This window comes from Hyperolius riggenbachi, chromosome 10 (assembly GCF_040937935.1).
Source record: "Hyperolius riggenbachi isolate aHypRig1 chromosome 10, aHypRig1.pri, whole genome shotgun sequence".
NCBI lineage: Eukaryota > Metazoa > Chordata > Amphibia > Anura > Hyperoliidae > Hyperolius > Hyperolius riggenbachi.
In genome coordinates this window covers 92,881,763-92,895,337 of record NC_090655.1, presented here as the reverse complement: position 1 = coordinate 92,895,337, position 13,575 = coordinate 92,881,763, and the positions used below count along the sequence as shown (strand labels likewise).

At 47.4% G+C, this 13,575-nt stretch overlaps 1 protein-coding gene across 4 annotated transcripts in view; it reads left to right on the top strand.

Moving 5' to 3' along the window:
- The window catches only part of LOC137533890 (transcription factor A, mitochondrial-like), a 118,265-nt gene that overhangs the window by 83,166 nt on the left and 21,524 nt on the right, over positions 1–13,575 (top strand). The window lies entirely within an intron of this gene.

Genomic DNA, 13,575 nt, shown 5'->3' with positions numbered 1-13,575 from the left:
TAAGGTACTGCTTCACACTGACACACCAAACTCACCGTGTAACGCACCGCAAACAGCTGTTTGTACTAGTGACGGCCGTGCTGGACTGGTGCGCACCATGGCGAGAGTGCAGGTTTTGGTGGCTTTACAGCCCATATGGTCGGCCTGGCTGATGTAGCTGAATGACAGAACAGTGACTGTCCAGCTGATCAAATTTGGTCTGACCACAATGAAGCAACGACCTTATTATCTTTTGTGTGCCCCCCGAGACACTCATCTAGGCGCCGGTCATTGCTTCATTGTGATACGCAAGCCCCTTCACCACGGCAAGGTAATGATCACGAAGGGGAATGGGCGCATGTACATGCCTTTTCTTTTGTTGTTGCAGCTGCCCTCAGTGCAGCCAGAAAAATTAGGCAGTCATGTACACGCACCATAAAAATTATTACAGCGGCCGCTGCTAGCAGCGGCCTAAAAAATTCAGCAATCCGCCTGGAGTCCCGGACCCTGTTGGTGGTGGCGGAGAAGGTAGTGAAGCGGCCTGCAGGCAGACATGCTGTGTGGAGGGACTGGGAGCGACTTAGTCTTTTTGGGGCAGGCCAGGCAGCCAGTCACACGGCGTGCAGGCAGAGATGCTGTGTGTGCGGGGACTGACTTAGTCTTGGGGCGGGCAGCAGCCCTCCGGGATCCATGCCTCATTCATTTTGATAAAGGTGAGGTACTTAACACTTTTGTGACTTAGGCGACTTCTCTTCTCTGTGACAATGCCTCCAGCTGCGCTGAAGGTCCTTTCTGAGAGGACGCTTGCGGCAGGGCAGGAGAGAAGTTGGATGGCAAATTGGGACAGCTCTGGCCACAGGTCAAGCCTGCGCACCCAGTAGTTCAAGGGTTCCTCATCGCTGTTCACAGCAGTGTCTACATCCACACTTAAGGCCAGGTAGTCGGCTACCTGCCGGTCGAGGCGTTGGTGGAGGGTGGATCCGGAAGGGCTACGGCGAGGCGTTGGACTAAAGAACGTCCGCATGTCCGACATCACCATGAGATCGCTGGAGCGTCCTGTCTTTGACTGCGTGGACACGGGAGGAGGATTAGTGGCAGTGGTACCTTGCTGGCGTTGTGCTGTCACATCACCCTTAAAGGCATTGTAAAGCATAGTTGACAGCTGGTTCTGCATGTGCTGCATCCTTTCCACCTTCCGGTGAGTTGGTAACAGGTCCGCCACTTTGTGCCTGTACCGAGGGTCTAGTAGTGTGGCCACCCAGTACAGCTCATTCCCCTTGAGGTTTTTTATACGGGGGTCCCTCAACAGGCAGGACAGCATAAAAGACGACATCTGCACAAAGTCGGATCCAGTACCCTCCATCTCCTCTTGCTCTTCCTCAGTGACGTCAGGTAAGTCAACCTCCTCCCCCCAGCCGCGAACAATACCACGGGAAGGTTGAGCAGCACAAGCCCCCTGCGACGCCTGCTGCGGTTCTCCTGCCGCTGTCCCCTCCTCCTCCTCCTCCCCCAAAGAAACACCTTGCTCATCATCCTCTGAGTCTGACTCGTCTTCTGCACACGACCTCTCTTCTTCCTCCTCCTCCCCCCTCTGTGCTGCCGTAGGTGTTGAGGAAACAGCTGGGTCTGATGAAAATTGGTCCCATGCCTGTTCCTGCCGTAACGGTTCCTGGTCACGCTCATTCGCAGCTTCATCCGCCACTCTACGCACAGCACGCTCCAAGAAGTACGCGTAGGGAATTAAGTCGCTGATGGTGCCCTCACTGCGGCTCACCAGGTTGGTCACCTCCTCAAACGGCCGCATGAGCCTGCATGCATTTTTCATCAGTGTCCAGTTGTCGGGCCAGAACATCCCCATCTTCCCAGACTGTTTTGTTCTACTCCAGTTGTAGAGGTACTGGGTGACGGCTTTCTTCTGTTCTAGCAGGCGGGAGAACATGAGCAGGGTCGAGTTCCAGCGAGTGGGGCTATCGCAAATGAGGCGTCTCACCGGCATGTTGTTTTTACGCTGAATTTCTGCAAATCGTGCCATGGCTGTGTAAGAGCGCCTCAAATGCCCACAGAACTTCCTGGCCTGCTTCAGGACATCCGCTAAGCCAGGGTACTTTGCCACAAATCTTTGAACCACTAGATTCATGACATGTGCCATGCAGGGTATGTGTGTCAGCTTCCCCATATGCAAAGCGGCAAGCAGATTGCTGCCGTTGTCGCACACCACGTTGCCTATCTCCAGGTGGTGCGGGGTCAGCCACTCATCCACCTGTTTCTTAAGAGCAGCCAGGAGAGCTGCTCCAGTGTGACTCTCCGCTTTGAGACAAGCCATGTCTAAGATGGCGTGACACCGTCGTACCTGGCATGCAGCATAGGCCCTGCGGAGCTGGGGCTGTGTAGCTGGAGAGGAGAACTGCCACTCAGCCAAGGAGGAGGAGGAGGACAGCGAAGAGCATGTAGCAGGAGGAGAGGAGGTGGCAGGAGGCCTGCCTGCAAGCCGTGGAGGTGTCACAATTTGGTCCGCCGCTTTCTGCTTGCCATCGTTCACCACCAGGTTCACCCAATGGGCTGTGTAGGTAATGTAGCGGCCCTGCCCGTGCTTGGCAGACCAGCCATCCGTGGTCAGGTGTACCCTTGACCCAACGCTCTTCGCAAGAGATGACACCACTTGCCTCTCAACTTCACGGTGCAGTTGGGGTATGGCCTTTCTCGAAAAATAAGTGCGGCCTGGCATCTTCCACTGCGGTGTTCCGATGGCCACAAATTTACGGAAGGCCTCAGAGTCCACCAGCCGGTATGGTAACAGCTGGCGAGCTAACAGTTCCGCCACGCCAGCTGTCAGACGCCGGGCAAGGGGGTGACTGGCCAAAAGTGGCTTCTTCCGCTCAAACATTTCCTTCACGGACACCTGACTGCTGCTGTGGGCAGAGGAGCAGGAACCGCTCAAGGGCAGAGGCGGAGTGGAGGAGGGTGCCTGTGAAGGTGCAAGGGAGAAAGCGGCAGAAGCAGATGATGCACCTGAAGGAGGAAGAGGAGAAGGAGGGTGACTTTTCTTTTGTGTGCTGCTGCTGCTTTTGCTCAGGTGGCCATCCCATTGCTGTTTGTGCCTTTTCTCCAGGTGCCTTCGTAAGGCACTTGTCCCTACGTGAGTGTTGGCCTTTCCACGGCTCAATTTTTGTTGGCAGAGCGAACAGATGGCTTTGGTCCGATCTGAGGCACACACATTAAAAAATTTCCACACCGCTGAGCCACCCTGGGATGTGGGCACTATGGGGACCTCAGCAGCTGATGCTGAAGGGCAAGTTGGCTGGCTGTACATAGGTGGCGATACATGGTGCCGGACTCTGCCACCAGCTGTTTCTGACGAAGAGCTGCCCCAGCTTCTTTCAGCAACTTCTCTCCTCCTACTACTCTCTGACTCCCCCTCTGAACTGTCCCCCTCTTCATCTCCTCTATTGGGAACATACAGAGGATCCCTATTACCGTCATCATCGTAGTCATCCTGCCCAGCTTCGCTTGCCTCAGACAAATCCAAACTTGCACCATCAGTAGGTCCTTCATCCTCCTGACACGTTACATCCATAGTGTTGCCGCGTAACTCAGACATATTAGCTGGTGAAAATTCATCTGGCTGTAACAACAATGGCTGTGCATCAGTGATTTCAACACTAAATAATTCTTGCGAAGTGTCAAATGCAGCGGAAGTGGTGCTAGTAGTAGCGCTGGTGGCTGAGCAAGATGAGGTGTTCTGTGTCGCTAAATACTCAACCACGTCCTGACAATCTTGGGAGGTGATGGGACGTGCCTTCTTCCGAGCACTGTACTGTGGGCCAGGTCCACACGAAATTACATTTACACGACCTCGCGCAGACCTGCCGGGTGGCCTTCCTCTGCCTCTGCCACTACCTCTTCCTCTACCTGTTTTGTCCATATTGGGTATGCACGGAGTGGTATATCACACTGCGTGCACTCACTTAGGTAGGTGGGTTCACTTAACTGCACAGGTATGCGCACTGATGCGGTGGGTTCACTGAACAGTACAGGTATACAGTGGCAGGTTCACTGAACACAACAGGTATGCAGTGGCGGGTTCACTGAACAGGTATACAGTGGCGGGTCCACTGAACAGAACAGGTATACAGTGGCGGGTTCACAGAACAGGTATGCAGTGGCAGGATCACTGAACACAATAGGTATGCAGTGGCGTGTTCACTAAACAGGTATACAGTGGCGGGTCCACTGAACAGAACAGGTATACAGTGGCGGGTCCACTGAACAGAACAGGTATACAGTGGCGGGTCCACTGAACAGAACAGGTATACAGTGGCGGGTCCACTGAACAGAACAGGTATACAGTGGCGGGTTCACAGAACAGGTATGCAGTGGCAGGATCACTGAACAGGTATGCAGTGGCAGGATCACTGAACAGGTATGGAGTGGCAGGATCACAGTACAGGTATGCAGTGGGCTGAGGGCTCACTGAACAGAACAGGTATGCAGTGGCAGGATCACTGAACAGGTATGGAGTGGCAGGATCACAGTACAGGTATGCAGTGGGCTGAGGGCTCACTGAACAGAACAGGTATGCAGTGGCAGGATCACTGAACAGGTATGCAGTGGCAGGATCACTGAACAGGTATGCAGTGGCAGGATCACTGAACAGGTATGCAGTGGGCTGAGGGCTCACTGAACAGAACAGGTATGCAGCCAGGAAGAAGTTAAGCCTAACTAATCTTTCCCTATATGAGAGACTGCAGCAGCTCGCCCTACTCTCACTAATGCAGGCACACGAGTGGCCGTAATGGCCGCCGCTGCCTGCCTTATATAAGGGGGGGTGGGGCTCCAGGGGCTAGTGTAGCCTAATTGGCTACACTGGGCCTGCTGACTGTGATGTAGAGGGTCAAAGTTGACCCTCAGTGCATTATGGGGCGAACCGAACTTCTTCCGCAAAAGGTTCGCGTGCGGTACCCGCACGCGAACCACCTACGTTCGCGCGAACCACGTTCGCCGGCGAACCGTTCGGCCCAACTCCATATACAGCCAATTCATTCATGCTGAACAAATCGGTGAGAAATGTGGGCAGTATTTGGCTTGATCAATTGACTGATTTCCCGCTGAAATCGCTCAGTTGGGTTGATCTGTCACTGGTTGGGAACGTGTCGCTAGAGATATAAAAAGAAGAAACCGAGAGCCCGATATAGTGTAGTACGTATTGGAACCAGAAGTGTAATAGACAAGTAAGTAATATACTCACAAACATCGGTTACCACACAGGCAACCACTGTATAGGCAGGTGGGGAGATTAGACCTGTCCCCACTCAGGATTAAGATGTCGCTCTCTGTAGAAGGAAAAGAGGGTAGAACACCCTTCCACCAGGGTGGAAAATTCTGATAGTAAGCTGTGCAGAGGCGCCAAAAGAATAAAAGTATACTAAAAAGTTTAAAACATTCGGGTGGCGGCGGTGGACCGGTCACTCCAAAAAAGGACACGATATTTGTCACTTGAGGAACAGACAATTTAATTTAATACTCCACAATTAATTCGCAACGCGTTTCACGGGCACAATCACGCTTCATCAGGCAATAGACATACGGAGTATCACGGCTAGACGTCCAAAACACGCTTGGCACCAGAGGTGCCAAGCGTGTTTTGGACGTCTAGCCGTGATACTCCGTATGTCTATTGCCTGATGAAGCGTGATTGTGCCCGTGAAACGCGTTGCGAATTAATTGTGGAGTATTAAATTAAATTGTCTGTTCCTCAAGTGACAAATATCGTGTCCTTTTTTGGAGTGACCGGTCCACCGCCGCCACCCGAATGTTTTAAACTTTTTAGTATACTTTTATTCTTTTGGCGCCTCTGCACAGCTTACTATCAGTGTCGCTAGAGATGGTCTCTGTCTCCCCCCTTGCGTCTTCTTCACTTCTGTGTCCCCAAGTGCCTGTGTGATGTAATACAGAGGCATAATACTAGAGGTCTCTAGTGGTCACAGCGCCCCTAGGGTCTGGCCCCCAGCATTACATCACACAGGTGCCCGGGGACACGGATATGTAGAAAACGGAGCAGCCGGCAGGGAGAAGCGGACAAGAGAGAAGCACATGGCAGGGGGGGGGACTAGGACCCGGCAGGAATGCACAGATTTTCAAAGATTTCATGCTGAAATCGATTGAAAATAAGTGTGGAGGGAATCAAGCCGATGGATCCCTCTCTGATTAGATAATCTGTCAGTGTCTAGTCACCTGTGTCTGCTTCTATATAAAGAAGTTGCAAGTTTTTGTTTTGTTTTTACTTCCTACTTTGCTCCAGTTTAACTTCATATCCTTGAATGTCTAGTTATTATAATTGTTTTTGTTTTATAAAGTGCCATCATATTCCATGGTGCTGTACAAAGTAAGAAACAAACATGGAGTACATGATACAGTCAATAGTATATACCAATATCCAAAACACAAAATTGGTGCAAAATACAGAATCGATACAAAATACAGAATTGGTAATTACAGTGACAAAAGTAACATGATGAATAAAATGTATAACTAATTAGAAGACAACAATCTACACGAGTGCAACTTGGCTTTAAGTTAAAGGGGGAATGGCCTAAGATAGAGCGTAAGCTTGTCAGCAAAAAAGTGTATGCTTGTCAGCTTTGTAGGTTAGAGCTAAGAGTTTGAACTGGATCCTCTGGTTAATTGGTAGCCAATAAGTAGCTTGTGGTATGTTACAGTAGTCTAGACTAGATATTGAAAGAGCATGCATAAACATTATAGTAGTGTCCTGAGTGAGAAAAGGTTGATTGCGAGATATGTTTTTAAGTTGGAGATGACAGGAGTTAGGGAGTGAATGTGAGGAATAAATAGAGAGAGGTGTCAAATATTACCCTTAAAGTGAATGGTAACCCGTATTAAAAAAAAAAAGTCAGATACTCACCTAAGGAGAGGGAGGCTCTGGGTCCCATAGAGCATTCTAGCCTCTCCTCTCCCGGTCCCCGCTGTTGTCCTGTCTCCCCCGTAGCGGTAATCGACCGTTTCGGTCAAATACCGCTGTCTCCCGGCTTAAGGAAGGCTTCAGAAATGCTTAGGGAACCCGAGTGCTCCCGAAGATGGGCCGCTCTACACTGCGCACGCGCCCTCTATGACGTACTCGCGTGTGTGCCGCCTGTCTTCAGGAGGACTCTGCTCCCGAAGACTTCCGAAGTCCCCTCGGCGGGGGATGTGAACGGAGGAGCCAGCGCAGCACCGGGGGCACCGGGAGAGGAGAGGGAAGGCTCATTAGGACTGAGCCTTCCCTCTCCTTAGGTGAGTATCTGACTTTTTTTTTTTAATTTAAATTAGGGTTCCCATTAGCTTTAAGCACTGTGCTTTAAGAACTGAAGTTATGGGAGTTTAATTAACATTTATTGTTACAGTATATCAGGAAGAGAAGTGGACAGAGATTATGGAAAATTGATTAGTTCTGTTTTACGCATATGGACTTGATTCACTAAACCGTGATAACTCAAATATCGCACCTTATCAAAGATATCACACCTTATCAAAGTTAATACGCCTTATCAGAGTAGCATAGCGAGCGCTACACACTTATGCCTGCTAATTGGCAGTGGAACTCGTCCTGCCCTGAGCCCCTGCTGGTTTCTTAGTGCTCGCTATGCTACTCTGATAAGGCATGTTAACTTTGATAAGGTGTGATATCTTTGAAAAGGTGTGATATTTGAGTTATCACGGTTCAGTGAACCAAGCCCATTAAGTGAGCTAACCATCATCAAAAGTTTTATACATTCCTGGGGCTTCCTCCATCCCCCATCCACACGTATTTCTCCCACGCCGCCGTCCTCAGCCTTCTCCTCCTCCGGTATCGGGTCCCATTACTTCAGAAATTAAGTAGAGCGTATGCTTGTCGGAACTAGTGAGTTTTGAGAGACCGTTTAAAGGTAACAAAGGTTGTAGAGTGACGGATGTGTTGTGGGAGGGCATTCCAGAGACTATGTATTATGCAGGAGAACAGAGGCGCCAAAAGGATAAAAGGAAGCTAAATGAGCTTAAAAAAACTAATTCTTGATAAATAGAGGAGGTAGTGGTGGACTTACCTCCTCCAAGTAGACACACAACGACTGTAGTAAAGACAGTCAATATATTTTATTTATGAACTCCAAATATGCAACGCGTTTCGCAGGTTTGATCCCGCTTCATCAGGGAATAACAACGGAGCAATAGCATATGTGATCAGTAGAAGAGCCAGGCACCTCTGTTTAATAATCATTTCACTATTCCTATCTCTTTCCAGCTCGCAGTAAGTACCCTTAATGTAACCACTATAATCGACTCTGGAGCCTGCAGTTGTTTCATGGACATTTCTTTTGCTACCCTTCACAAAATTCAAGTTCAACCGCGTCAGGAGCCTCTTCACATCCATCTAGCAGATGGTTCATCAATTAGTTCTGGACCCGTAACTATGGAAACCATTCCAATTAAGGGCCTGTTTCCATTACATGCAGATTGGATGCAGAAAAACTTACTCCAATGAATGCCTATGGGAAAATCTGCATCAGAAAAATCGTGTTTAATGAAAACAGGCCCATAGGCATTCATTGGAGTCAGTTTTTCTGCATCCAATCTGCGTGTAGTGTAAACATGCCCTAACACCTAGATCTTTAAAAAGCACAATGAACTATTCAAATTTTACATGGTTGCCTCTCCTCTCTACTCAGTTATCCTGGGCTTACTGTGATTGAAGGCACACAATACCGTAATTGATTGGTCCGCTGAAATTGCAAGACTTATGTGACATCATGCCTTGTTTGTAACCGTTGTAAGGGTTCCAGATTCAAACCATGGGGACTTTTGAATCCACTTCCAGTTCCCCCAAGACCTTGGCATTCCATTTCTATGGACTTTATTGTTGAGTTACCTGAATCAGACAATTCCAATACCATCTTTGCCGTGCTAGATCGTCTATCAAAAATGGCACATTTTGTGCCTATGCAGAATACTCCTTCAGCTCAAACTACTGCACTTCTATTCATTATTCGCCTTCATGGAATTCCCATTGACATTATTTCTGATACACAGGCACACAGTTCACTTCACGGTTTTGGAAAGCTCTCTGTAAGTCATTGGACATTCAATTACATTTCTCATCCACCTACCATCCACAATCTAATGGGCAAACTGAATGTACCAACCAGACACTTGAACAATATCTCAGATGCTTTTCCACTTGTTCTCAAGATAACTGGGTTCAACTTCTTCCGTTAGCTGAATTTGCATACAACAACTCCGTTCCTTCATCAACTCAACAAACACCGTTCTTTGCTAATTATGGATATCATCCATCTTTTCTGCCAAATCTCATTCCGGAAACACCTGTACCTGCTGCAGCTGAGTTAATTACATTCTTTTTGGACAATAATACATTGCTACAACAGGTTATGTCTTCAGCTCAGAAATCATTTAAGAGGAAGGCGGATTTTCACAGGAGAAGTAATGTGGATTTTAAGATTAGAGATTCAGTCTGGTTATCTACAATGAATCTGAAACTGTCCTGTCCATCTAATAAATTGGGGCCCAAATTCATTAGACCTTTTCCGGTCAAGAGGAAAGTCGGTCAGGTGGCCTATGAACTTGAATTGTCTTGAAACTTGAGGATTTTCATGTATCTTTGCTGAAACCCATGGAGAAAGATCTCTTTCCCAATCTGTGTACGTCAGCTCCACCTCCAGTATTAGTGGACGGTGAAGAAGATTGAGTGATTGAACAAATTCTGGACTGAAGGAAGAGGGGCAGTCGGGTACAGTTTTTAGTGAAATGGAAAGGCTATGGGCCAGAAGACAATACCTGGGAACCAGCTTCTAATGTGCATGCACCTAAACTGTTGGAAGAATTCCACACCAAGTTTCCTGATAAACCAGTTCTAGTGGGCAATCTGGAGGCTGCCCCTTGAGGGGGGGGCATTGTCACGGTCAGTTACTTGTCCAGATGAGGCCGCTGGTACACAAGGGTGCCGGCAGACGTCCTGGCGTAGTTTGCCGGGGCTCCAGGAATGGGGGTCTGGCATTCTGTGCCCACACGCGCCGCGTTGCATGGCGTAGTCGTTGGCGGCGAAAGCTGTCGGCGTAGAGCTGCGCGCACGCGTTACGAATCGAGTACGAGTGTCTTGTGCATGTGTTGATTGCGTGCGTGTTGCGCATGCATGTGTATGCACATAGCATGTGACGCGTTACACTGTTCAGATAGAAATGTCGATCTGAGAGCAAAGGGGGCACCCCAGAGGTTGTATGATTGACACCCACCCATCTGAGCAAACTGCGGACTCACACGTACGCTGTAAGGGAAAAAGCAGGAGCGGAGAAGCTGTGGAACGCAAGTGCAACCACAGGGGACGCCTGTGGGAAGGGACGTCACTGCCGGGTACCGCCGACACTCCAGGAAGCTGCCGCGTGGACTGCAGGCGACGGTGTAGGCTGACGGGGCACTCGCAGAGGAGAACACGGCTAGCCCCAAGGACGCTGATATACAGGCTACCGGCTGGGGCCTGAAGGAAGGCGTACTGAATACGCAGGGGAACTGTGAGTAATACTTCCAAGGAAGAGAACACTCTATACGATCGATCGATCAATCGATGGCTAAAATCGACCAGTGTATGGGCCCCTTTAACCTGCTGGGCATTGTGAAGGTTTTTTTCGCCCAATTTTTTTTTTATCATGTAGCTAGCCTATTGCTAGCTACATGATTCCCCCCTCCCAGCTCCCTCCCACCCTTCCGATCGCCGCCAGCGAGCATACCCATCAGGAAATCCTGTTCTGAACGGGATTTCCTTTAGGGCTTCCCCGTCTCCATGGCGGAGTGAACGGAGTGACGTCATCGACGTCGTGACGTCACAGGGAATCCCGATCCACCCCATAGCACAGCCTGGTGGTGATTCGCCAGGCTGCGCAAGGGGTCTGCGGGGGGGCCTTCTTCGGATCGGCAGAGAGCGGCGGCGATCGAAACAAGCACGCAGCTAGCAAAGTGCTAGCTGCGTGTTTGAAATAAAATTGTGCAAATCGGCCCACCAGGGCCGGAGGGTGCACAGTGGTGTTACTGGACGAGCTCAGCTCGTCCAGAACGCTAGGGAGGTTAAACAAGATGTGTATGACATCCGCAGATATAGACTATGAATGCAATTTGCAGAAACTGATCTTTTGCAGGAACTGATCTTTTGCAGATACTGATCTGTTGCGTGTGTACAGCATCTTTATGTACAGCATCTTGCAAAGATTTTTATATGATGGGGAGTCCAGCTCAATAGAATAGACTGTGTATAGTATGCTCTCATACTACATAATATGTTGGCGCTTTATAAATACAATAAATAAATACCACATGAAAGGGGGTAAATCTGGTCTGTGATCTTGCATTTTCAAAAGACTTTTATCTGATGTGTGTACCCACCTTTAAGGTGCTCATACACTCTTCAGATTGGCAGCAGATAGATAAGAAATGCATCTGATGATCTATCTGATGCGTTTTTAGAACATTTTTTACCAGGATAGAATTCCAATAGATTTCAGTTTGAAATCTATTGAAATTCGATCTGATGGCATTTTTTTGCCATCAGATTTCCATTAAGGCCAATGCAAACTGATAAGCAATCTCATCAGATCGACCTAAATTTTCCACCCTGCCAGTTCGAAGGAAATCCATCGAAATCGGCCATCGATTGGTCGATTGGCCAACCGATTTGCAAACGATCAATCGGGATCGATCGGTCGGCCAGAAAATCGGCTGAGTGTATGGGCCCCTTTACTCAGATATAGGCTGTTTTTTAGAATTGATGTAGAGGAGAGCAGTGTATATACACTGGAGACTCCATTCTCTCTCTTTTACAATACTTTTTATCCGTTTAAAATTCATTTTATATCTCCAGGAGAATTATATTAACTAGCAATAAATCTTTTCTATTGTACATAATATTGGTGGTGACATATACTCATTACAGATTGCGTAACTAATAGCTCCTCCTTCGAACATAGTGGTTTAATTTTAAATATGTGGGTTTTAACCACTTAAAGTGGACCTGAACTCAGAACTCCGTTCTGCTCTAAAAGATACACACCAGCATAATAACTTTTAAACAAAAAAACATTTCTTTGTTACAGCTGATATAAATCTTAAAATAAATCTGCACAGTTTCTACTTCCTGATTCATGGAAGCAGACATATTGTTTATAGCCTGTGCTTTCAAATGGGCTTATCCCCTGTGTCACGTGACTGCCATGGCAGATAAGCCCATTTAAATGCATGGGCTATAAACAATATGTCTGCTTCCATGAATCAGGAAGTAGAAACTGTGCAGATTTATTTTAGGATTTGATTCGACTGTGACAAAGAAATGTTTTTTGTTTCTTTTACCTCCCATTCATTTGCCAATAACTTTATCACTACACATCACAATGAATTGATCTCTATCTTGGTTTTTCCGCCACCAATTTGGCTTTCTTTGGGTGATACATTTTGCTAAGAATTAATTCATTCTAAATCCATTTTAACAGGAATATTAAGAAAGAAATGGAAAAAATTCATTATTTCTCAGTTTTTGGCCATTGTAGTTTGAAATTAATACATGGTACCGTAATTAAAACCCATGTATTTTATTTTCCCATTTGTCCCACTTATTACACCATTTAAATTATGTCCCTATTACAATATATGGCGCTGGAGTTTTATTTGGAAATAAAAGTGCATTTTTTCAATTTGTGGCCATCACTATTTACAAGCCCATAATTAAAAAAATTATATTAATATACTGCTTTGACATGCATATTTAAAAAGTTAAGACCCTTAGGTAACTTGATGTTTTTTGTTTTTTATTGTAATTTTTTTATTTGGGTAATTTTTGGTGTGGGAGGTAAACAGCTAATTTGAAATGTAAAAAACATGTATTTATTTGATAAAAAATGGATGTGGGTGAAGTTTTACTATTTGGCCACAGTCAAAAAGTCCTGGAAGCGCGATCGTATGCTTCCAGGAAGCATTAGGAGGACGGGAAACTTTTTGTAACTCAGAAAAACCGCAGCCTCTGATTAGAGGCTGTTGGTTTTTCTGCGGGGGGCTTTGATCAATGAATGGGAGCTATAATCCCATTAATTGATCGCTGGGCTAATGGCCGGCCGCGGGAGCGCACCTGGGAGTGCGCGCGGTCCGCGGAAGCGCAGCCTATCTGGACTAGAATGTTCGTCCAGATAGGCTTAAGTAGTTAATTTGAATCCTGGCTAGGGTCAGTACCTATTCATTAAGGAGTTCAAGGCAAAACTCCCTAAAACTGCAGGGTGGCCTCTTGAGCACGTCCCAGTGGTTGCAGCTCTTGAGCACTTTGAGTCCAACAGGAGAAAAGCGCTATACAAATGTTCGGATAATTATTATTATTAATCATTATGGTAGCATGTATTATTTTAAAGCTACAATGGCCAAAAACTGGGAAACAATGAGTGTTTTCCATTTTTTTCTTAAAGAGACACTGAAGCGAGAATAAATCTCGCTTTAGTGCTTCTATTCAGCAGGGGCATGTGTGCCCCTGCTAAAACGCCTCTATCCCTCGGCTAAACGGGGGTCCCTTATCTCCCAAATCCC